The sequence below is a fragment of the Natrix helvetica genome (assembly GCF_964273705.1).
Source record: "Natrix helvetica genome assembly, chromosome: 5".
Lineage (NCBI taxonomy): Eukaryota > Metazoa > Chordata > Lepidosauria > Squamata > Natricidae > Natrix > Natrix helvetica.
In genome coordinates, this window is record NC_138551.1 from 73856228 (window position 1) to 73882138 (window position 25911).

The window sequence follows — 25911 nt, forward strand, 5'->3', positions numbered from 1 at the left end:
TAGACTTCAGTGTATATATTTATAATAACATCTAACAACTCTCCTATTTAATCTAGTTTTTAATACTTTGATTACAAGCATGTCCTTTCTACACTCAGTTTACTGCTTTTTGAAAATAATATCTGTGGTATTATCTGCGGTACCTGATCTCTGCAGTAGATTTTGTTTATCTGGGTAAGTATAAGGCAGAATAATGGATGTAGGCCAGTGGTGGGTTTTCATTTTTTTTACTACTGGTTTTCTCGTGTGCACGTGTGCGCACAACACTTCTGTGCTTATGTAGAATGTCCGGGCAGGTGGGCGGAGCTGGTAAAATCCGGGCCGAAGTGGCAGAAACACACCTCTGATATAGACCTTTTAATAACAAGGCTGATATGTAGGAAACATGTTGAAAAGATTTACTCTTTATAATTGTACCCTTGTTTGAAGGGTTATGAGTATTTGGAGGCCAGGGACACAATAGTCTTTCTACAGCTTTCCTAGTTCCCTGTTTCAGAGTATTATTTATTATAGCACAGGCTTACTATTTTAGTGTTTTTAGGAAAGAAAGAGATAACGTGGTCTAAAGCTCTTCATGGGAGGATAAGAGAAAGAAAAAAGAGGAATACTGAATTCTTCGGTTTAGCATAGAATAACTAATGGGTATTAATTTACTCTGGATATCAGAACTAATGCTTGTATAAGAAATACTTCAGTAATCTACAAAGCCAAGGAACTAAAAAAAATGTACTTACTGGATGCATGGTGGGGAATGATATGAAATGTATTATTTGAATATAGTGGAATTTATTTATTTATTTGTTTGTTTCTTTGTTGGTTATCCTATCTTTATTATGTTACAAATAAGTTAAGGCGGTAAACATATCCACCACACATTTCTCTTCACAACAATCTATGAGGTGAGTTGGGCTGAGAAAGAGAATGACTGTCCCAAAATCATCCAGCTGGCTTTCATGGGACTTGCAGTGTCTTGGTTTCTTGTCTTGTGCCTTAACCACTAGGCCAAACTAGCTTTAATGATCTTATTTAATTATAATAATGAGCTTTCTTCTTCTGTCCTATGGACTACAAAGAATTGTGGCATTGGCAGCAGACACAGGAACAGAGTATTGGAAACAACTACCAGTATGTCTAATATCCTAATCAGGAAGGCTGGTGTATGTGGTGATTTACTGATACTGTTGGATAAATAAATAAAAGTGGAAGCTGCTCTCACTCAAGAGGGTGAAGAAAGGATAGTATGGTTAAAAGTGTTTTGCAATTTGTAAAAATTGTGAACACTTAAAATAAAAGGAATTTAAAACATCTGCTTCTCCCATGTGTGCTAAATAACAGCTATAGCGTATTAGAGAAACAATGTCAACATCAGGTTTGATTTGTCTGCAGCATTCTGAATTACACAGCTAAGCAGAATACTAATTTAGAGTACTGACAACAATATTTTAAGTCACAGGACACACTGGAAAAAAATTGGAAACAATTTGAAACACCTGGCTCATTCATCTGACAATGTGTAAACTATTATGAAAGCATTTCAGAGCAAGCTTTGCTGCCAAAATTCAGTAGCAGAGATAGCATTTTGAACTGCAGACAATTAAAGGATCTGTTGATTCCCGGATACTTTTTTCTTTTGCTTCTGCCACACCAAAGTCTTTCCAGAATCTATGTCTTCTGTTTTCCCTTGTCTACATTTCCAGTGTGTAAGATTGTTAATATACAAACTTGTTTGTATTGTTTTAATTGACAGATTTTTATATGCATTTTCTTAATAGCGATGCTTTTGTAAACATTTTTCCCAGAGAAAATTGAATTCTTAATGCATATATTTATATTCATAGTGTGCAAATGCAAGCATATATTTCTATTACAAACTTCATGTTAAAACTGCACTTCAGATTCTAAGACGTAATAAGATGGGTGAAATACAAATAGTTAATAATTTAAAAGCTTCTAGGCCTTTTGGCGAAGATCAAATGTAGCATCAAGCCAACTTAAAAACAAGTCCAGAATCATCATCTAACCATGTAGCTTCCAACTATATATAAAATGGATTAAAAAATAATATTTGGCAGGTCATCACATTTTTGTTACAAAGGTCTTGATAGATTGGAATGTTTTACAATGCTTAAGACATTTTTTTGTCTCATTTATTTTACTTTTAGACTTGCTTGGTTTTTTCCCATTCCCTGCTTTTTGTAACATCTCAGCTGATGATAATATCCCCCAAAAACGGACAAACTTGCATGGTCTTTTATGCTGCATTAATTAATTGGATTTCTTTGCTGCCCATCTTGCAGTAAACAACTCTGGGTGGCTTCCAGGATTAAAAACCTAGCAAACAATAACTCTAAAAGAGTAAACATAGAAATCCCAATCAAGATAAAGTTAAAAGATGGAAAGGGGGGGGGAATAGGGTGCTGATGTTTCCCCATTAGGGCCCCAAGCCATCTGGCAGAACCAGGTCTTCAGGTTCCTGCGAAAGGACAGAAGGGTGAGAGCCACTCTCCTGGGGGTAGTGTGGTGGTGTTGATGTTAAAATGACCCTAAGTACAGGAGCCATGGCAGAGAAGGCCCTTCTCCTGGATCCCGCCAGCTGGAATTCCTTCACTGATGGAGCTTGTACCATGCCTCCTAGGCTGGCATAGGTCGGGGCGAGCCAATCCTAGTGGAAGACAGTTCCTCAGGTAGCCTGGACCTATGCCATGCAGTTGACCTAATAGCTCATAAAGTCATTATCAAACTGTGAAGGTCAGTTTTTTAAAAACTCATTTTAATGCAATTTCAATTAGTAATGAAATGGATTCAAGAGAAACTTACCTTTAAACATTGTTATATTAAATAACATTTAGCTAAATAAATCTAAAAACTAGCACATGAGGAAATATAGCCAAATCTGAGAATGATCTGTTCAGATCATAATAAATGGAACCTCCATAAACCTCATGAGTAGATCCTACTCATTAATTGCTTCTGTTTCTGAGGACAAAGATAGGCACACAATCCTTTCCTATCGCTGGGAGCCAGCAAAAAAGTGTACTAGTATAAAGTGTGTTGTCCTAATTACCAATCCTCCCCCTTCTTCTCCTCTTCCTGTTGCTGCCCAGGAATGGAGAGAAATTAGCTGCTGGCTTTAGGTTCTCACTTTGTGGAGGTGAATGAAATATCTCAAAGCAGCCTTACTGGCAGCTGACCAGTGACTAGCTTGTCCCGAAGTTGCTTGTTCAAGAGGCAACTGGACTTTCTTGTTTTTTCTTTGAAGACGTTTTGCTTCTCATTCGAGAAACGTCTTGGATGAAGAAGAGCTGAAGAAGCTTCTTGGATGAGAAGCAAAACACCTTCAAAGAAAAACCAGAAAACCAGGTTGTCCTCTTGAACAACCACTTTTGGGGCAACCATGACCTGGATGACAGAGAATCTCCATAGACTTTTAAGCTATGCACTTCTTCCCTTCTATGGGCCAAACCAAATGACTTTTTGGTGAAGTAGGATGTGCCACCTATGTGTCCTTCAAATATGTTGTCATCTGAAAGAGCATTTCTTCTCTGAAAGGCTCAGAGCCAATATGTGTATTTACCTGGGAATTAAATGACACAAGTGTCCCTGGACCCTGGGCTCCCAAAAGATTTATTTTGCATTGCAATTTAGTGGATATTGCCTAAAGCTGCAGTTTGGAACATACATATTTTTGGGGGGAATAAACTTGTTGAAAATAGTGGGACAGCCTGCAATTCATAATGAACAATAAGGCTGTCTCCCAGCTCTATCACCCATATCCACACTCTAAGACTTAGATTCACTTGTCCTCTTTCTTCTGAAATCATTTGATGTTTAACTAGTCCTGTAGAAAAGAAACTTGGGGAGAAAGTTACATTTTAATCACATCATTCCACCATTGCCAACAACAATCCACTCCATTTTCTTTCCTGGAATTGTTCAATTCTTTGCAAAGTCATTCTTTTGGAATTTTGGCCCAAAAGAGCTTGTGACATGGAGTAAAGGGAATGCATGGCAGAGAATCAGTCTCTTCAGAGTGATGGAAAATAGTTTTGGCCAAGTGTAGATACATTTCTGCTGTCTTCTGAACAGGTAGCCCTGTTTTTTTTTAAAAAAAAATCTGCTTTAGAAGTGTAATAAACCTGTGTTTATATGAAGTCCATGTAAGATCTGACAATTATTGTGAAATGTGCCACGCAGGCATTATATCCGCCATGGAAGAAGATGGATAACAAGCAATGCAATGATTTTTAATCCACTGTAATTCTGAAAAAAAAAAGTTTGATCAGTATTTCTTCCTTTTAATAGTATTTTAGGGAGGCTTAAGGAGCTGTTCACATATTTATTGACAATTCAATACTTTAAAATTAGATAATATGGATCAATTGTAACATTTTCTAAAAAAAATCCCCAAGCTTTAATTCCTTCTGAATTCTAGCTATGAGGCTTCATACAAAATGTGGGAATAAAACTCACAGTCCCCCATTTCTAGTCTAGAAGCTGCTTTAACTGCTACATCAAAGTGGTTTCTTCCCCTTTTACTTTATATTAATTTATTTTCTAGTATCATGTTTAAAAAAAACTTGCAGGAAAATTTCATAACATTTGACTTTCAATAAAAAATGTTATTTGAACAATATTTATACTAATTTGAGTTATTTCTATAACCTATGCTCTGTGTGTAAAGGTGATGTATGTTTGCTTACATGTTACTCATTCTAGGAAGTTTAGTGCTCCATTTTTAGATGGGTGTTTTTTTAAAATTCTGTCCCCTTCAGATTCAGGGCAGTCACTAAACATGACGGTAAGATAAGAAACATATAACCGGAGGGTGCCTGAAGGCATTTTGATTTAAGTGAAGCTACAGCTTGAAAATTGCTCCCTGGCCTTAGCACTTCAAGCAATCATCAGATACAATTCTCTAACTATTTATTCTTCCTGAAACATATGAAAAATTCATTGATTTAATTGATTGATGTAAAATTGATTTAATTTAAATGCCACATATACTGATTAAAAATGCAGTTTCAAACAATATAAGTGTAATTTGCTTTCCAGTACTAAAAACATTTTAAACAAAATTTGATATATTAATAGGCACTCTTCTAAAGAAGAAAGAAATGAAAAACTGTTTGCTTTTTTTTAAAATAGACTTTTTCTGAAAAGAGGTTAGCAACTGAACATCAAGGCCTTACTATTTCTAATGCTCCTATTATTTAATACTGAGGTACTAAATGGAAAGTTTAATATATATTTTGAAAGAATCAGTATCTATTAACCAGGTTTAACCTGGTTTATGATACTGTATTTATACATTTTTTCTGCCCAGATGCTTCAATATGGGGAAAACCTTTAAAAACATTTTCAGTAGCTTATATAAGAATTAACATAGAGATTCTTGTAAATCTGTCAATCTTTCAATCATAATGTTCTAAACATACTTATTATTTTCCATGACTATTTAGATCAATATGAATTTGACTTAGAAAGTTATAATAAATTGAGAAAGAAGGAGCCCTCATCCTCTGTGTCTCCTTGGTTTTAATGTCTGATTTTAACTTTGTTTTAACTGTATATGTAACTATAAGGCTCCCTGAGATACGTTGTGCTAAGATGGGTGGCCAATAAATTTTATAAATAATAACAAATAATAAATATAATATTTAGGAATTTATTCATAAGCTGCAGCAACCATTTGAGAGAAGTATTTATTTTTACAAAAATAAAATAATTATAGCTGAGAGGCAATATATTACCATATGATCAGAAAATCCATGAATTTTATTAAATAGCCCATTAATTTATTCAGATTGTTATTGTGATAATCTGCATTATTTTGAGCTATGCTTGTCACATTTCATTATTCATGCCTCAGTCTATGTTGGTTGAGTCACTTATTTTTTTTTCTTAGAACTTTAGTCGTTCAATATTTTATTATATATATATTTAATAGACCAGCGGAAAAATCCATAATAAAGTGTAAAGTAATGCTTTTCTTAATAGCAAGAAAGTAAAAAAAAAACTGGTAAGAAAGAGTAATTTAGCTTTACATTTTTAATGAAATGGAGAATAAGAGACAAATCAAGTTAATAAAGTAAGAATTAAGGTTAATGCAGTTATTTGTTTTTATATCTAGCACTGCAGTTATTAGAATTATGTGCTTCAGTTCTAATTATCTTTAATGTTCATCTTGTTAATTTGCTCTGTGCATCATTTTATGTTAGCCAATGTAAAACAGACCTCTTCAGTCTAAGACTTAGGTAATCTTCTATGAAATTATATCATGTCTAACTAGTCAAAGTTACTTTACTCCTGAAGAAAAATTAGTATATGTTTCTGAGTCAGGGCTCTTCACTGAATGTGTGAATTGCCTTTGTTCTTTTTGATTTTTAATAATAATTTTTGATTTTGTTTAAATAGAAAAAACTCAAAGTGTAAATTGGGGTTGTGTAAAGACAAGAGACACCAAGAATCTCACCAAGCACGAAGATAACAGAAGTTTCAGAACAGGATTGCTGAATTCTGGTTGAATGCTAGTTGGCTGAATATTTTATTGACTTTATTTTTCCCTGTTACTTTTATTTCCCCTAAGCCAGGAACTATAGTTTCGTGTAATGAGATTTTTTATATTCTCTAAGGAAGTTGAATGGCTAAATTCTAAAATGACTATTTTGAGTTCAAAGGCACCTATTTCCAATATTAGTGTATTGACTATATTAATTCAGTCACATTGATTTATGTATAAAATATGCTGAATAGTTGAAACTTTAAAGGGTACATCAGGATAAAGACATGTCTAGTCGAAGACTCATTATATGTAGATAAAGCTCTTTGAAATCTGTCCAGATGCTTAGTAATATTGTTATAGGCTTTACCCATTTTTGATATACTGTACCTTTTATTAAAAGGATATAAAATGGCATGAATATGTAATATCCTTTAATTGGTTTAAAGACTTAACATTCCAAAGCATTATAGAAAGAAAAGCCCTTCACTTTGATTTAACATTTATGAAAATGTTAGATTCTTCTGATAGAAGTTGTGTGATTGAAAAAATAGTAAATTATTGTCAGTGAGAATACACTTTAAATAAAAAATGAGATTTATCTGCTTAGAAGTAAGTCTAGTTGATTTCAGTTGGGCTTACTCCCATAGCTGTATAGATTTGAAACTTCGGTATTTATTTGTTTGGTGAATTTTCCCCCTTCAATTATAATATCAGTTGTGAAATAAGCAATGTAATATTAGCTTAACTAAATAGATATGCAAAACCAATTTGAACCAGCTTGAATTTAAAACATCCCATTTAGAATTTGAAATACTTCAAAATGTTTTATTTCAAGCTCCTGTTTTGTGCTTGGAACAGTAGTTTCTACTCAAGATCAAGGTTTTGAATTTGAAATGTATTGCAAATACCTATTTAAATTGCAAATTCTTAGTAAGAACATGATTCCATACTGTGGTTTTGCATTGTGTACTTTGTATGTGTGTCTGTCTGTGTGTGCAAGCTATTTCTAGAATTGTAAGAGAGGACTTGGCCTAAAGTCAACTACCTAAGATAGGGCTAGAACTCATGGTCTACCAGGTTTCTAGCCTGGAGCTTTACCATTACACAGAACTAACACTCATTTGTATGCTAATTACTCGGGATGGCACACGTAGCCATTTGTCAGGTCACGCAAGGTGTTGCCCTGTCAGCGGGCCAGCGCGTATGTGCGCCCTGGCCAGCTGAGTTCAGCATTTTTTTAAAGCCATTTTTTGCCCTCCCCAGGCTCCAGAGGCTTTATAGGAGCCTGGGGAGGGTGAAAAGAGCCCCCCCCCGAGAGCCACTCCGGAGGCTTCAGGAGCTTCCCAGAAGCCTCCGGAGCGCAAAAAAACAGGCCCTATGGGCAAACTGGAAGGTCGGGACCGGACTTCCGGTTTGCTCGGAGGGTCAGTTTAAGCCCTCCACAGGTTTCAAGGACCTTCAGGAGGCTTCCCTGAAGCCTCCGGAGGACTAAAAACCACCCTACGAGCAATCCGGAAGTGACTTCTGGTTTGCTGGGAGGGTCCTTTTTATTCCAAGGTCCCTGAAGCCTCCGGAGAACTTAACCCGATCCTCCGTTTTTTGCCCTTCGGAGGCTTTAGGGAAGCCTCCTGAAGGTTCCTGAAGCCTCCAGAGGCCTCCGGGGGGGGTAGGCTGTTTTCACCCTCCCCAGGCTCCTACAAAGCCTCTGTAGCCTGGGGAGGGCAAAAAAAGCATGGAAATATGGGGGGGGGGTCACGCCTCTTATGCACGCATATGCACTGGGGGGTCACACGTTGCATTATGGGTGTGCCACGCCCGTGCATGACCCCCCTGCACTCCCCCCTATGGCATGCAGGCCAAAAAAGGTTCGCCATCACTGCTCTATACCTACATACATATTCTCTTTACATTTAAAAACTGCAGTATTTTTGTTGTTTGTTTTGAATGTGCAAACACTGGGCACATGGGTTTGGTGTAAGTGATACAATTTTGGTAGAATCTTCAGGAAATGTAACAGTACACACATTGTACATTCCCTAATAGGTTGACAAGCACATTATTGTACAACCAATAAATAATCAGGCTAAATTTTAACTATAACAAGGACCACTTATTTGTTTATTTTCTAGTTAAAGATTGTAAGACAAATTGAAAACACACTTTCCCTAAAAAAAAAATGAACCAAATTACTGATATATGCAATACCTGGTACATGGCTTAGAAGATCAAAGCTCTGAAACAGCCAAACTGGATCATTAGGAATGGTGTAGAACAGTGATGACGAACCTTTTTTGGCTCACGTGCCATAAGTGAGGGGAGCGCAGGGGGGTAGTGTGCAGGTGCTCCGCACCCATAATGCAATCCGTGACCCTCCCAGTGTGCATGCGTGCACTACATTTTTTGCATGCTTTTTTTGCCCTCCCCAGGCTTCAGAAGCTTTATAGGAGTCTGGGGAGGGCGAAAACAGCCTCTCCTGCCCTCCCCCCCCCCCGGAGGCTTGAAGGACCTTCAGGTCGCTTCCCTGAAGCCTCCGGAACAGTCAAAAGGAACCTCCTAAGTGACTTCCGGTGTGCTCGGAGGGTCGTTTGAGTGCTCCGAAGGCTTGAGGGACCTTAGGACGCTTCCCTGAAGCCTCTGGAGCAGTCAAAATGACCCTCTGAGCAAACCGGAAGTCTGTTCCCGAACTTCCGGTTTGCCCGTAAGGCCATTTTTTTGCGCTCCGGAGGCTTCAGGGAAGCTCCTGAAGCCTCCGAAGTGGCTCCGGGGGGGGGGGTCTTTTCACCCTCTTTTCATAGGTTCGCCATCACTGGTGTAGAAAGTTACTGTTGCTGAACATATTATTTTTTTCCTTTCTGCATGTTCTTTATTCTTGTTAGGAGGAAAAGTTTACTTTTGAGAATACTATCTAGCTAGGGAATTCTGGATATTGAAGTCTATGCATCTTAAAATTGCCAAGTTTGCAAAACACTGGACTAATAAGAGCTTTGTGTATCTATATTGCAAATTTTGGTGTACCAAAGAGAGGTAAATGTTTTCAGTAGATGGACCAAAGTGTGCTGATTAGAATGCCTATTATATTTTTTTTCTTTAATGCCTGAAAGATGAACATTTTTAAAACAAAATTTGGCATAATTGTTTCCAAAGTAACCTGTGCATAAGTTGTGCTATTTTTTTTAGGAGGCATAATTTATCATTTAGCAGAATTCATACAGCAGATGTGCCTGTTATGTCATGAAAATAAATTATATTTGGGAAAGTGGTAAGACAAGTATAAGTTCCCAGCTTGTTGCCTCTATTTTTCCTTCTTTTTCCCAGCTACAAATAAAAAACAGTTTGGGGTTCTGGTTAAGGGCACCAGACTAGAAACTAGGTGATTGTTTTAGTCAAGCCTTAGGCACAAAGGCATACTCTCAGTCCTAGGAAGAAGGAAAGAGCAAACTTCTTTTGAAAATATTGCCAAGGAAATTAGATAGACCAGTGTTTTTTCAACCTTGGTTACTTGAAAATGTATGGACTTCAATTCCCAGAATTCCCCATCCATCCATGCTGGTGGGGGAATTTTGGGAACAGAAGTTCATACATCAAGTGGCCAAGGTTGAGAAACACACAAATTTGTCCAAGATGAATTTGAAGGAACAGCAACAACCAAAAGGTAAAAATTATTCAGATACAAACATCTGGAATTCTGCTAAGCATTCAAATGGGCTTTGTGTGTTTTTATTCAAAACACTTTTGAATGTTTGAAAATTGGAACAAAACCTGTGTACAAAGGGAAATGTGCTGATATTCAATGGCACTGTTTCAAGTCGTCTGTGCTGTGCTGGGCACAATGCTTGGAGTGCTACTTTTCCTGTTGCAGTTAGTCTGGATTTTCCTGCTCGGGAAATACCAGGGACCATTCATGTGGAAGCAACTCTTGGCTGAGGTTGGGAGGGATAACCTGAGGCAGTATTTCTCAGCCTTAATCATTTAAAGACTTCTGGGAGTTGAAGTCCATATATCTTAAAATGGCCACGGTTGAGAAACACTCTTCTGAGGGTTGGAGATTAGGAGCAGAGAATGAAATATTTAAGATACACATGGGAGACTGAGGAAGTCATTCTAAATCTGGCTGCTGTTGGGAAGAGGCCCAAAAAAGAAGGTCAGAAATTGCTGCAATGATCCTGGGACTATATTGGATTTACTGCGGGGCTGTGCCTGTAGCTGTGGGAGTTAGAGATTCCTGCCTCGAGCTAACACCATAACTCTAACGAATTTGAGTTTTAAATGCATCTGGTTTTGTTTCAATTTTAAAATAATAGAGGGAAGTTCCTTGTCTCCTTTGGTTTTCAAATCAGCTGCTTTTTGGGGGACATTTTTGATCTCCCAAACCTTCTTTTCCCAAATAAGATCATCTTGCTTCTTTGGGTGAATTAATTTTTCTAATTAGGTGTCCTGTGTGTACTGGTGGTGTCATAGCTGCTGCTTATATAAGGCCCTGTTGTAAGGCAGAAGCCAGGCTGAATTTAATGCTGATTCCTGAGGTAATTCCCAAACTGGATCTGTCTCAGGGTTTCTTGCCAGCAGTGGAGCTCTAAGGAGCAGTTTCCTTCTGATCTGCATCTTTCAGTGGGACAAAACTACCCATCATTGTGAGCTTCTTACGGACCAAAACAATATGCAGACATATTAATGATATAGCACACTTTAGCATGCTATAAATTTTTGAACTAGTTAGTCAGTATCCCAGTCTGTCCTTTCCCTTATACAAGACATTAACTTATCTCCTTTCTAAAATATAGTGCGTATTCAATCACCCAGTCCTTTGTAGTTAAGCAAATCATCATATGTTGAAATCCAGTGTTACAACCATTTCCACCACAGTGATTAAGAAAATCACCACAGTCATTAAACAAATCCAGCTTCTCTAGGCCACATAGCTTGTCGCAAATCATGATTAAGAAGTAGCAGGACACTGCAACCAGTCCTAAATGTGAGCTACTTTCTAAGCATTCAAATTGTTATCATATGACAGCCAGGATGGTGCAAGGACCATAACTTTGAGGACAGGTGATAAATCATTTTTTGGGAGGCAGTTGAACTTTCGTTAAATGAATGATTGTGATTAGGAGTTACCTGTCATAGCTTCTCTGTTGGTTCCTGGATTCATAATTGTTTCTTCAAACATTAGTATCAGCCCTTCAAGATAGACCTCATTTGAACACCAAGGTCAAGAATACTAAAACTACTTTTATTACAGGGTTACAGTAATAGCATCTTACAATTCTGAATGTGCCTCCCAACTCCTTGCTATTGTCCCAAAGAGAATTGGTGTGGTTGTGATCAAGTCTAAAGAAATTCCACTCCTACTTTGGGATTTCTCTTACTTGGCTGGTGTCTTCCTCAAGATTACTTTCTCAGCAATTGCAGTTAGATTTCCAATCTTCTTTTCTGAACTTATCTTCTTCCAGTGCCAGACCTCCTCAAAAAGATGGACTGTTATAATCTTTTTGGCATTGCTGAATTCCTTGAGCACCCCTGTCCCTGAGCAAGCCTTCACTTTTTCTCTTTTTGTTACCACATCCAAACTTTTGGTTTTCCTACAGTTCTGAATTTTCTGACTCTTCCCCAAATCAGCTTATTTTCTCTGCATTCTGACCCCTGTTCTATTATCTAACTTCTGCCAGAAAGCCCAGCAGGAAAGATCTTAGTTGTTATTGCCTACATCCTGCAATTTAACCTTCTCCTTTTTTACACCAACTTTACTGAAGGAAAATGGGTTTAACTCACTAAACACACATAAATACTATGACACATATACTAAGGTTCAGGGTAATCCCTTTTAAGATTTCTCCTGTTTTGCCCAATCTCTTCCCCTCCCTACCCCTAATCTAGGGCTAGCAAGACACATGCAATCTGCTCCTTCCTATAAAAAGGCTCACTCAAACAATCTATAACTGGAAAAGATATACTACTGACAGGAAGGGGCTACTCATAAGGAGGGACAGCTTAAGATTTGCTAGTCAAAAGAGGAGGAAGTTAATTTTAGAAGTATGTCTGATCTTGTGCCAGTGGCAGTGCTATTATAAGGAACCAGTTGCTCTGGAAAGCAAGATGGATGGCATATAAATTTAATAAATAATACATAAATACATAAAATGCTGGGTGAAGTTGAAAAAGGTCGAGAGCTGCAGAAAGGTCTTTTAAGGCAGAAGTAGAAGACATAATGGAAAGGATTGACAAGATAACCAACTTCGTTAGCAAACAAAGGATTAAGTGAGAGAATCGGGAGGAAGAGATACAAAAAAGCTGCAACATCTTGAATTCAAGCTGAATTCAAGTTAGTATTACCTAGGGTTCCCAGAAAATCACCCACTACATCTGACAATGGCATCAAATGACCCAGTCCTTCAGCATGGTAGACTTCCGCTTGCTGACTTTGATTACCAGATGTTTTTGTAAACTTTCAGTAGGCTAAATAGTGTCTCCTGTATCATCAATGAAATGTCAGGACTATTGTGATTAGCAAAGAATATGTACATCACTCATGATTCTTCTCTTTCATTTTGTGCTGCTGAGTGTTTTGTGACATAAATAAGGCAGCAAGATGTGAGGACTTTTTTGCTTCCCTTGTGGGACTTGTTTTCTTTTGCTAATACTTTTATTTTTCCAAGAAGAAAAATGCTAGTTTATTTTGCTTTTGTAGTAGTTAGCCAATCATGTATCAGTACAGATTTCTTATTCTAAACCAGTTGCCTGATGGCCAGATGGGCAGCACCTTGGTATCAACAGCAGCAAGTAAATGAAAGTCTACCATGTATTTCAAGCAGGAGCCTCAAGTCTAGGAAAACCCCCAATTTGTGTACAGGTCTATCTGGAGTAGTGCCACCCCATCCAGAACTAAAGATGATAAACCTTCTGATCCTGAGGCTCTGCATATGCATAGCCACTCTGTCTTATCAGTTGAAACCTGCTGTCCTCCATTCAGCTCTCTGCAACCTCCAGAGGTTATGAAAGGGCAGGCACAGGATCACTTGGATCACTAGGGCTGCAAAGGCAAGCTAGGGCTGTTGCTGGATAGTGATCACTTGTTACCAAGGGCTGGGGTAGAAAATTAGCATCCATGTTTGTTTATTCCAGAATTTATTCCAGAGTGGTTTGTGAATTCATAGGCTCTATAGATTTGTCACAAATATTTGCAGTGACTGCAAGTTTGATCCATTTTTTATTTTAAGGCAGATGAGACATGAACTGGATATATTATCATTTTCTGATTTAACTCTGGGTCATTGCCACTCTGTGGAGATTGAGAACCTATTATAAGATGCCTGATGTGCTTGTGCTTGATGGAATTAGAGTGTTTTCAAATTTATGCTTGGGGATTTTCCTGTCATTTTGGAAGACAATTCTGTTTCTCACTTGATCAGTCTGTGGAATACAGGGGTCACTAACATATTTGACAAGATTGTCCCATGTGACCTCTTTCCAATTGCCAATCATCTTCCTGGTTTTCTGAGGCATTGGAGGAGATAATGCTACTCTTTTGAGTGATGAAAATGTTAAACCAAAATGGAGTATGACCAAGCACTTATATGAGCTCAGGTTTGAACCTATACAGTGGCAATAGCAGCAGCAGAACATCAATATAGTGTATTTTTCAGAGTATAAGATGCACCAGAGTATAAGACACACCAAGGTTTTGAAGAGGCAAATTAAAAAAAAAGTTTTTGCACTCTGCAAACCTCCCCCAAATGCCCTATTTTTCACGAAAACGGGTCCATTTTTTTTTTTAAAAAAGGGCATGAATAGCCCTTAGGAGGCTTGTAGAATGTTCGGGTGGGGGGGAATACGAGCAAAAGCCTGTTTTTTGCGAAAACGGGCCCTTTCTTGTCAAAAAAGTGCAATAGGAAGCTTATAGAATGGTCCTGGGTGCTGCGGGGGGGGGGGGAATTGAGCAAAAAACGGCCCATTTTCTGCTCATTTCTGCCCTCCCCAGCCCCCAGGAGCTCTCTGAAAGCCTCCTACAAGCTATGCACGACCATTTTGGGGAAGGGGGCGTGCTTTCAGGAGGCAAAAAATGCTGGATTCAGTGTATAAGATGCACCCAGATTTTCAGCCTCTTTTTTGAGGGAAAAAGGTGCGTCTTATACTCTGAAAAATACGGTAGGTGGTACACTAATCTAGGATCCTCTGACTACTCACATTCTGATGACCGACAACTGGACTATTGCAATATACTGCATGGGTCAGTTTGAATTTAGAAGTTATAATTAATTTAAAATCTGGGGGCCAGGCTGCTAGTTGGGGCAACCCATTATGCCCAGTTGATAACGTAACAGAATCTTGAAAGCTTACCAAAGTAACTGTTCCACACAGGTTTCACCTAATATTGTTAAGGCAGAGTTACTTTGATCTCTTTTCCTTTCTCCCCTGGATTTAACAATTTATTCTATCTTCGCCCAGTTTCTTCCCTTAACCATCTTCCTTCCTTCTCTTTCATCCCATCCTCTGTTAATCATTCTATCACATATTCCTAGCATTATAGAGCCATGATGTTGAACCTATGGCACACGTGCCACAGGTGGCACGCGGAACTATATCTGAGGGCCCATGAAGCATTGCCCTATGTCAGCTAGAAAGCGCATGCGCCCACTGGCCAGCTGATTCTTGGCCTTACGGAGAGCAGGGGGAGGCCATTTTTGACCTCCCCAGGCTTCCGGAAAGCCTCCAGAGTCTGTGGATGACGAAAAACTGGCCCAACAGGCCTACTGAAAGTTTGTTTCCAAACTTCTGGTAGGCCCATTGGGCCATTTTTTGCCCTCCCCAGGCTTTACCAGGGAGGACCATTGGACCCGTTTTTCACCATCCAGAGGCTCCGTAGGCTTTGCTGAAGTCTGGGGAGGGCAAAAAATGGCCCAAGGGGCCTACCAGAAGTCCAGAGGCTTCAGTGAGGCCTGTGCACGTGAGCGGGGGAGAAGTGCAGGGGGGCTGTGCATCCATGTGTGTGGGAGGGCATTGCATTATGAGTGTGGGCACGCATGCACGTGCGCCCTTTTGGCACCTGAGCAGAAAAACATTCGCCATCACTGGTGTAGAGCATAAGATAGTTATTTCAACTAGATGTTCCACTGAATATTTCTGTAGAGACTTTCCATACTGTATGTCTTATTCGTTGTCATTATCATTATCATCATCAAGACGGATATATGTATATGTTTATAATTAGATAGAGAGAATAATAATATTCCTTATTATTCTCAAAATAGAGTTAGTTTTTTTAGAATTTCTTGAATGTATAATATATTTTTAAACTTTTGAAGCTATTTCAGAGGTTTTAATATCCTAAATTCTAAATAATCTAACTTTTGGTCAGTAACAACACTTTTGAAGCAGTACTTTCCAATCACTTTATCTTAAATTTCTGTTGAATTCTAAAGTGGGAGTTAACTTACTGTGAATAGCAGAATTCTCATTAGTTTCTCTGTTCTAGCAAATTGTTCTAAGATGTGAATGCAAAATATATGTGCTCCAGAAATGAAGGCATATTAGGCAGACAGTATCATTTTAAGAGAGTTGCAAAAGCTATTTGCACAACGGTGGGGGAACACTTAGATTAACCAAACTACATTTTTAGTTTATTGTAGCTCCAGGATATTGATTTCTTGCAAAGGCTTTGAAATTCCATAAGGACTTGATTGCCAGACTTTATTATTTTAAAAGCATTTTAGCCAACCACAGTAGCTGTACATGTAAATGTTCCAGGAGGCACCAGATAGAAATCTAGTTAGTGCTTAGAGTATTGTGCTGTCATAAAATAAACAAAAGATGATTTAATGGAGAATACCTTTGCTAATGTGGAGGAATTGAGGACAAAATATACACATATACATTCTCAGATGGGAAGTACAGAAAACATACTAGTGGAGTACGTATGCAGAATCAGATACTAGGGATTTTGCAATTATTGTTTAAGTAAGTTGAATAGTATTTTTGGAAACATGATATGTAAGATTTCAGATGAGACTGAAAGGGTATCAGTGTCAAATATTGAACAAGAAGTTTGGTTACACAGTTAAAGTGCTTATATTGTGAGACAACAAATTGAGTTGGAAGCTAATAAGTGCGTTATGCAGAGAACACAAACTAAATTTACATTTGGGGCAAGACTGAACTCGTGAAGGTTTAAATGGGAAAACTATTGATAGGTTAGAGATGGGCATTATGTAAACACTCAACAACTACCAAATATTGTGCCAGGTATCCATTAATTTGGAAGGGTGGGAGGAACAAGCCTCAAGTTTAATCCCACAAGGCTAAAAAAAAAATAATTTGTAGCATCTCATTGGCAGTCAGTTGGTTAGCTTTATTCTGATCTGCAATAACGATTTTAATCTTGCCAAGCTATAACTGAGCTTTCTGATAAATCAAGCCAAGGAATTGAACTAAGACCCAAAGTGTTGAGAAATACATTATTTATTCAGCTGTGTCCTGATCAGGAAACTTGACATATTGATTGCTTAATCAGTATTCCTTTTGCAATGGGAAGAGAGTCACTGCCTAGAGATCAAGAGCAAGTGCCCTTTGGCATCTCGATTAACAATTATTAGGTCCCCTTGTTCAGTATCAAAACTGAATAAAAACCCAAGTAGACCATTTATCTCAGAAAATGAACTAAGCAGCCCTGCAGATGTATCACCCCAGGCAGGCATATTTCTGATGACAAAGTCCCAGTTGTCTAGTGCAGCTGCAACCATCATAGGCACTAGACACTGAGTGCCCGCTTTTTCTGACAGTCAAATATGGTGGGAATCTAAGCAAATTTATAGAATTCTTTACTCAGTGTGAAAATACGTGAACCTTAGAAGATTTGTCCATTAATCAGTCGTGCAGATGATTTATAATTGGACCAACGATAGAACAAGTTTTAAATTGGGAAACTCTTGTTTGGATTCAGAACAGCCCAGATTTGAATGCCTGAGTGATAATTTTAGGGATACGGTCAGTTAACTGGCAACTGTTAGCTGTTTAAAGTTGTTTTAGTGATTAAAGTGATTTTGGGTAGGAAGGAAGGATGTTTAGGCAGTGTAATCTTTCAGTGCTGGAGTATGTAGCTGAATTTAAACTCAAGATGTGGGCTGGAATGAAAGAAATTTAACGGAGCAGGTAAAATATTGATAAGCTAATTTATCAAGGCATCCAAGATATGATAATAGTATTAATCTAGATTAGTTTAGGTATCAGTGGAATACTCAAGAAATTGCAGCAGAATTAATCTATGGAGGGACACGGTGGCTCAGTGGCTAAGATGTTGAGCTTGTTGATCAGAGAGGTTGGCAGTTCGGCGGTTTGAATCCCTAGCACCGCGTAACAGAGTGAGCTCCTATTACTTGTCCCAGCTTCTGCCAACCTAGCAGTTGGAAAGCATGTAAAAAAATGCAAGTAGAAAAATAGGAGCCAGCTTTGGTAGGAAGGTAACAGCGTTCTGTGCTCCTTTGGTGTTTAGTCATGCTGGCGACATGACCATGGAGATGTCTTCGGACAGTGCTGCCTCTTTGGCTTTCAAACGGAGATGACCACCGCCCCCTAGAGTCGGGAATGACTAACATATATGTGCGAGGGGAACCTTTACCTTTACCTTACTCTATGGAAGAAAACACAACACTATTATTCCTTCCCTTCCCCCTTCCCACCCTAGTCCCCTTCCCTTGTAGATCATATATTCAGTTTATCCAAAAGGTTTGTACAAACTGATTCCAAGCAATGATATAGCTGTCAAAGTGATTAATTGGAACATTTGTAAAAATTATCATATACCAGTAATGAAAAATTGATGGGAACATATAGTTGAAATAATAATAGAAAATGAATAGGTTAAAATACTGTGTAATTTCTGAACGCAAACTGATAAAAGTCTTGATTCATAACGCACCAGATTTAATTTGGATATTTAACATGAATCATGAATATAATGTTATTGTATCTTCATAAGACACTTTGAAGAGCAATTACCTTTTTTCTTTTTATTACACATTCCTTCCACTGTTAAAACGTCTTATGTAGATATATACTTTTATACAGGAAGCTCCTACACACAAAAAAAATCAGTTGATATTATTACATTTCTTTTTTCTCTTTTCACTAAACCTAGGCAAAGGCAACAGAATGGTTTCTATTGTCATTATTTTATAATTATTATTTTGGAGTAAAATCAGAAGATTTGTCTTCTTGAAGGTGCTCCTGTTTTATGGAAGTACCTACCTGCAGTAGTTTGTTCCTTTCTGAGTGAGCAGTTTCGTCCAAGGGTCTGGTGTGACTTCCACCCATTGGTTGCTGACAAAGCATTTCTCTTTCCTTACTTCTTATTTACTTTTAGACAAAGCTATTAGGAACAGTCAAGTTACCCACTGGTCTGGTAGAAAGTAACATAAATATTAGACAATGATGTAGTGGAAGACATCCCTCCTGGTAATTAGGTAAGCTGTTTAATAAAGCTGTTGAAAAGAGTTTTAGTATAGGGTTTATTATTTATTTAACATATTTCAACCCAGCTTCAATAAAAGAATGCACAGCAAGTTATACAGAATAAATAAAACTGTTTAAAACACCCACAATACCATCTTATCGATAAATAGGAACAAGAGAAACAGCATTGAAAGTCAAATGATAATGATGCCATAAAGATAAAGGTGGAAGATGGCAAAACCTAAGCTACAGTTAAGGTATGCTGCAGTTGTATATCTATGGGTTAAGAAATTTATTTTATTATGTGTTGTACTTGGGTTGAACATATTTAAATACAGCAATCTCAACAAATATGTTACTCGTCCTTTGACATTCTGCAGGATTCTGCATATGGCATTTCCATGACCACCATTTTGATCCTCTCCATTTAGATTTCTGAATGCATTTTCTTTTTGTGGAATATATAACAAGGGACAGAGGTGGGTTGCTGCCGGTTTGGCCTGGATCGGGTGAACTGGTAGTAGCAACGGAGGAAGGCTCTGCCCACCCACCCGGACACTTCTGCTCATGCGCAGAACTATCGCGTGTGTGTGAACCGGTAGGAAAAAAATTGGAAACCCACCACTGACAAGGTTTAATGTCTAGCATCAATTAAGAGCTAAAAGGAAGCACTTTTTCTGGTTTTTTTTTTTCATGCTTGCTGTGATAAAGAACATTGAGAGAGAGAACTCTAGTTGGCAAAAGGGATAAGGCACAGAATGGGTGCATGCAAGAGATAAAGGAGCATTGGAGAGCCAAAAGGATTTGGTGAACTTTTTTTATAATAAATAATAATAAATTTGAATTTATTAGCCGCTCCCTTTCCAGGCAGGACTCGGGGCGGCGTACAATGGAACATATAGACATAACACATGTGTACAAACACATAAACATACATATATACAAAGACATACATGCACGGAGGAGGTAACAAATTACAACATTTAGACAATTAAAATCACCATTAACATACCCCAATAGTAAAAACCCAATGTACAATTAAAATTTAAAATTTAAAATTTAAAAAAGACAGTCAGGAGGAATAAGAAAAATTACGGTTGAGCCAGGCCAGATAATTGAAAGAGGTGGGTCTTCAACTGTACACGGAAGGAGCGGAGATCGGAAGTAATCCTGATGTCACGGGGGAGGTCATTCCACAGGGCTGGGCCCATCACAGAGAAGGCTCTGCTCCTGGGTGTCGCCCCCCGACACTGTTTGGCGGACGGCACCCGGAGAAGTCCCTCTCTGTGTGAGCGAATTGGTCGTAGGGATGTGTGGGGCAGGATGCGATCCTGCATGTAACTAGGTCCTGTGCCATGAAGCGCTTTAAAGATCATAATCAAAACCTTGAAACGCACTCGGTAGACCACAGGAAGCCAGTGCAGCTCGCGCAGGAGAGGTGTTACAGGGGAGTATCTAGTCCTCCCCATAATCACCCGCGCGGCCGCGTTCTGGACCAACTGTAGTCTCCGAGTGCATCTCAAGGGAAGCCCCATGTAGAGAGCATTGCAGTAGTCCAGGCGAGACGTCACTAGCGCATGGGTGACTGTGCGTAGGGCATCCCGGTCCAATAAGGGGCGCAATTGGCGCATCAGGCGGACCTGATGGAACGCCCCCCTTGCCACGGCTGTTACATGGTCATCCATGGACAGCCGGGCATCTAGGAGGACGCCCAAATTGCGCACCTGTTCCATGGGGGCTAGTTGCACGCCCCCAATGGCCAGAGATGGAAGCACCTGGTTGAACCGGGGGGCCGGAAGCCACAGCCACTCCGTCTTGGAAGGGTTGAGTTTTAGTCGATTGCCATCCATCCAGACCCGTACGGCCTCCAAACACCGGGACATCATTTCGACGGCCTCATTGGGGTGGTTCGGGGTGGAAATGTATAGCTGAGTATCATCAGCATACAGATGATATCCCACCCCAAAACCACGGATGATCTCGCCCAGCGGTTTCATGTATGTGTTGAACAGGAGAGGCGAGAGCACCGATCCCTGTGGCACTCCACATGTGAGTGACCTCCGGGTCGAACTCTGCTCCCCTGCCAACACACGTTGCGTCCGGTCAGAGAGGTAGGAGCCAAACCACCATAAAACGGTGCCCCTGACTCCCAGCCGGTGCAACAGGATACCATGGTCGATGGTATCGAACGCCGCCGAGAGATCTAATAGGACCAGGATAGAGGAACAACCCCTATCTCTGGCCCTCCAGAGATCATCAACCAATGCGACCAAGGCCGTCTCCGTGCTGTGGCCGGGTCGGAAGCCGGACTCGCGCGGGTCTAGATAATCATATTCCTCCAGGTGACATGGGAACTGCTGTACCACCACACTCTCTACAACCTTCGCTAAAAAAGGAAGGTTGGAGACTGGACGATAATTGACTAGGTCCGTTGGGTCCAGGGAAGGCTTCTTGAGCAGGGGCCTCACCACCGCCTCTTTCAAGGCGGCCGGTAGAGACCCCTCACCCAACGAGGCGTTCACTAGGCCCAGGAGCCAGTCGCGCGTAACCTCCCAGGATGCCAGTACAAGCCAGGAGGGACACGGGTCCAATAAACATGTGGTGGGTCGCAGACGTCCACGCAACCTGTCCAAATCCTCGATGGCAACCGAGTCAAACTCCTCCCAAAGCGGTCCCTCAAGACTCGCCACGGGCGTCTCTACTGGACCACTGAAAGGGGCCCATCCCATCCGGATTTGAGCGACTTTGTCCTGTAGATATTTCCCAAACTCCTCTGCTCTGCCCTGTAAAGGGGCTTCCCGCGGTCTCTCAAACAAGAGGGAGCGAGTCACCCAAAACAGGGCGTCAGGGCGGTTATCTGCGGACGCAATAAGAGCGGCGCAATGTTGACGTTTGGCCGCTCTTAATGCCACAAGGTACGTCCTCAAATAGGCTCGTGCCTGTGCTCGGTCAAATTCGGAACGGGAGGATCTCCAATGACTCTCTAGGCGTCTCTTGTGGCGTTTCATCACCCTTAGCTCCTCAGTAAACCAAGGGGCCAGGGTGGTTCGTCGCCGCAGGAGAGGCCGCAAAGGTGCCACCCGGTCAAGGGCCCCGGTAGTCGCACTATTCCATGCGTCCACCAGGTCCTCTACTCGGGGGCGGGTCAGGTCCACAGGAGGTGGCCCAAGCTCCGTCTGGAACCTATCTGGTTCCATCAGGCGCTTGGGGCGGAACCATCTAATACCTTATGATGGATTTTAGTTTGGACTTTGGCCTCCCAACAATTATCCGGCTGTCGATGGATGACCATGTGGCAGCCGTGGCAAGGGGGGCGTTCCACCAGGTTCGCCTGGTGCGCCAATTGCGCCCCCTATTGGACCGGGATGCCTTACGCACAGTCACTCATGCGCTGGTGACGTCTCATCTGGACTACTGCAATGCTCTCTACATGGGGCTCCCCTTGAGATGTACCCGAAGACTACAGCTAGTTCAGAATGCGGCCGCGCGGGCCATCATGGGGAGTACTAGGTACTCCCACATAACACCTTTCCTGCGCGAGCTGCACTGGCTACCTGTGGTTTTTCGGGTGCGTTTCAAGGTGTTGATCACCATCTTCAAAGCGCTCCATGACACAGGGCCTAGTTACCTGCGGGATCGCATTCTACCACATACATCCCTGCAACCAATTCGCTCACACAGGGAGGGACTCCTCCGGGTGCCGTCCACCAAGCAATGCCAATGGGCGGCGCCTAGGAGTAGAGCCTTCTCTGTGATGGGCCCAACCCTCTGGAATGACCTCCCCCCGATATTAGAACTACTACCGACTTCCGCTCCTTCCGACAAAAACTTAAGACTCACCTGTTCCGACTAGCCAGCCTGGCCCACTTATAGTTCTACTCTTACCTCCTGGCGGATATTTTATTTGGGATAGCTTTTAAGGTTAATGTTTTTACCTTTTTTAAATTTTTTAAAATTTTTAAATCTAACTTAACTAAATTGTACAGGGAACTTCTACTACCTCCTCCAGTCCTATGTTTAATTTATTTATTGTATACTTATAACATGTATATTTACTGTTAACTATTTTAATATGACTGTACACCGCCCTGAGTCTCTTTTGAGAGAGGGGCGGTCTAGAAATCCAATAAAGTTAAGTTAAGTTAAGTGTTCATGCAGTTTTCCTGTGCACTGCTTGGAGAGTCGAAGCAACGGGTTAAATCAGTCTGCTTGCCCTGGGACTGAGGAATCTTTTTCCTTGGCCGCGCCTCCTGGTGTTGTCTGGCCCCAGAATTTTTCCTCAGTCTGCCCGTTCGTACTGTTTTTGCGAATTCCAGCTGATGTTTCCTTAGGCTTGGACTCTCCACTCAATTTTTGTCTTTTTCCTTACTCCTTATTTCTATCCTTTCCCCCTGCTCCTCCCAGCAGAGCTTGTGCTATTCTACAGCTTCGTTTTGACTACAGTGAGAATCGGAGGTAGGCATGTTGGTGGTGGGTGCTCTGTTGCCGCGCTGCGCTCAGGACAGCATCAGAGAGCCGCCACTTGGTTAAACAGCGCGGCACGAGTGGCAAGGCTACCGGCGGCTGCCGGCGGCATTTTAAAAGCGTTTTCTTATTGTTTGTTTGTTTGTTTTATTGGATTTATATGCTGCCCTTCTCCCAAAGGACTCAGGGCGGCGTACAACATTAAAAAACACATATCACAAAAGTTAAAAGGAAATTAGATAAATATCCAAAAAACCAAATCCAATTAATATGACAATAACATTTTTAAAATTACATAAAATTAACAGGCCAGTCCAGCTTGCTGAAAAAGCCAACTTTTTAGGGCACGGTTTTATTGCCTTAGCAGGGCGCAGGCTGCCACAGGGAGGTGTGCGGTCGTCCCTTAAGCGCGTCCGCCATCTTGTCCCTCAGTCTTCCTCGTACCGGAGCAGCGGCCATTTTGGAGGGCAAAATTCGCGCCTTTTTCCATTGCAGCCATTCTGCTCAGCCACGTTACAGCAGAAGGCCGCAGGGTGGTCAGTTGGCCCTGTTCCGGCCTCTGGCTGGGCCACTGCCACCCACAACGACCCCAACAGGGCGTTGGTGTCTTGGCCACCTGGTGGCCATACACTGGCACAGGGAGGAAGGCCCCTTTTAAAAAGGGTTTTTTTTCTGACTGCCTCTCCCTGCCTTTTCTGCCTGTCCTTGCAGCCTCGGTTGCAGGCCACCCATCCACCTCCGCTCTGAGTGGCTGAAGCAATAAAGCCGAAACATCATTTTTATTTTTATTTTTTACATTATTTTTTGTGTGTTTTTCTCATTACTGTTCCTGATTGTTTCTTTTCAGCTATTGCCACCAGAGTCTCCAGCCCTCCTGTCTCCACCGATTGTTGGCCTCTCACCCACTGTCGTGGCACTAGGCCATGGAGCACCCTGGCCCATGTGACCCTTCGGACAGTAGACCAGGCCTCTATCAGGCCCCTAGCAAGGGACCCTCTACAGGCAGGGGAAGGGGGTCAAGGAAGGGCATGGTGGCCAGTCAGGGCAGCCATCCATACAAGGCTCCCTCTATGGCAGCGACCAAGGACGCTGAGAGGAGACAGCGGGCCCTCGATAAACAATTCGAGAAGGCCCAACGTCAGGCAGCGAAGGGGTCCCCTCACCCTGCTCCCCCTATGGAGCCAGTTAGTCTTCCAGTCCCAAGGGGGGACCACCTATCAGTTATTGAGGAGGAGGTGGAATCTCAGGACCTCTCCCCTGATAGGTCGCTGGCAGAGCCGGGCTCTCTGGCCCCTTCTTGGGTCTCCAAGCCTGCCCCCGCCTGAGGGCCCCAACCAGGGTGGGTTCACTCACAACCTCATCCAGCAGTACCCCTTCCTGCTGGGGGCCCCTACGTAGAGGACCGCAGGTCAACTCAGGAATCCGAGCTTTCCGCCCACATGCAGGCTGTGGTCGCCCGTGCCATCGCTCAGGCCATAGCTGAGGGCATGCAAAAGCGTGACCAGGTGCCTGCCGGCCCGAGTTCCTCCCAGCCCAGACAGGAGGCGCCTCCTCCTGTCAGACGGGTCCTGCCAAGACCAGGAGGAGCAGGAGCTCTCGGAGGACGAGGATCTTCCTCCGGACGCCCCTGCATTCTTGGGGCTCGTCAAGCCTAGCCTTTTCAAACCCATCTTGCACATGGCTAAGAACACGACCCAGGTAGGGACTAAGCCCAAAGTCGGGCAGGCCTCTTCAGAATCTGTTCCAGTAAACCCTAATGTGAGCATGTTTGATGTTCAGGCTCCCCAACTAGAGCTGGTTCCGGTCCCTGGCCTCTTTGTGGAGGTCATACAGAGACAATGGGTACAACCGGCCTCCCTGGCTGCCCCCAGTGGCCGTGACAAGAAACCAGCTCTAGTTGGGGTCTTGCCATCTGTGGATCCCCCCAGGCCTCTTCAGAATCTGTTCCAGTAAACCCTAATGCGAGCATGTTTGATGTTCAGGCTCCCCAACTAGAGCTGGTTCCGGTCCCTGGCCTCTTTGTGGAGGTCATACAGAGACAATGGGTACAACCGCCCTCCCTGGCTGCCCCCAGTGGCCGTGACAAGAAACTGTATTCAGTTGAGCCTGCACTGGAGGACACCTTGGTCTTGCCATCTGTGGATCCCCCCATAGCGGCTCTTACCTCTAACTCGACCCTCTCTGCCGACCTGCTGGAAGGCCTTAAGGTGGAGGACAAAAAAGCGGAGAAGACCCACCAGGCAGCCGCCTGGGCTATCAAGGCGTCCTCCTCCACATCCTTCTTTAACAGGGCCTCTGTCATCTGGCTACGAGAGCTGCAGGCTAAGCTCCCAGCAGGGGACGCCTGTCTCCACCAGGACATAACCAAAATCATAGCTGCTTCTCAATACACAGCTGATGCTTCCCTTAATGCGGCAAAATTCGCCTCCACGGCATTAGCGTCCAAAGTCACTTCCCTGGTCTGACTCCACCATTGGCAAGCGGATCAGAAAAATAAGTGGAAA

The 25911-nt window shown here is 41.7% G+C and overlaps 1 protein-coding gene across 3 annotated transcripts in view; it reads left to right on the forward strand.

The window, feature by feature from the left end:
• ADGRA1 (adhesion G protein-coupled receptor A1) overlaps nt 1-25911 on the forward strand; it is a 426992-nt gene that overhangs the window by 10628 nt on the left and 390453 nt on the right. The window contains exon 1 of one of the 3 annotated variants that reach the window (XM_081953903.1): nt 10113-10154. The exons of the other annotated variants lie outside the window; for them this stretch is intronic. The gene's annotated coding sequence lies outside the window, so the exon portion shown is untranslated. Of the gene's footprint in view, nt 1-10112; nt 10155-25911 lie in introns of those variants that run through there. 3 annotated transcript variants of the gene reach the window in all.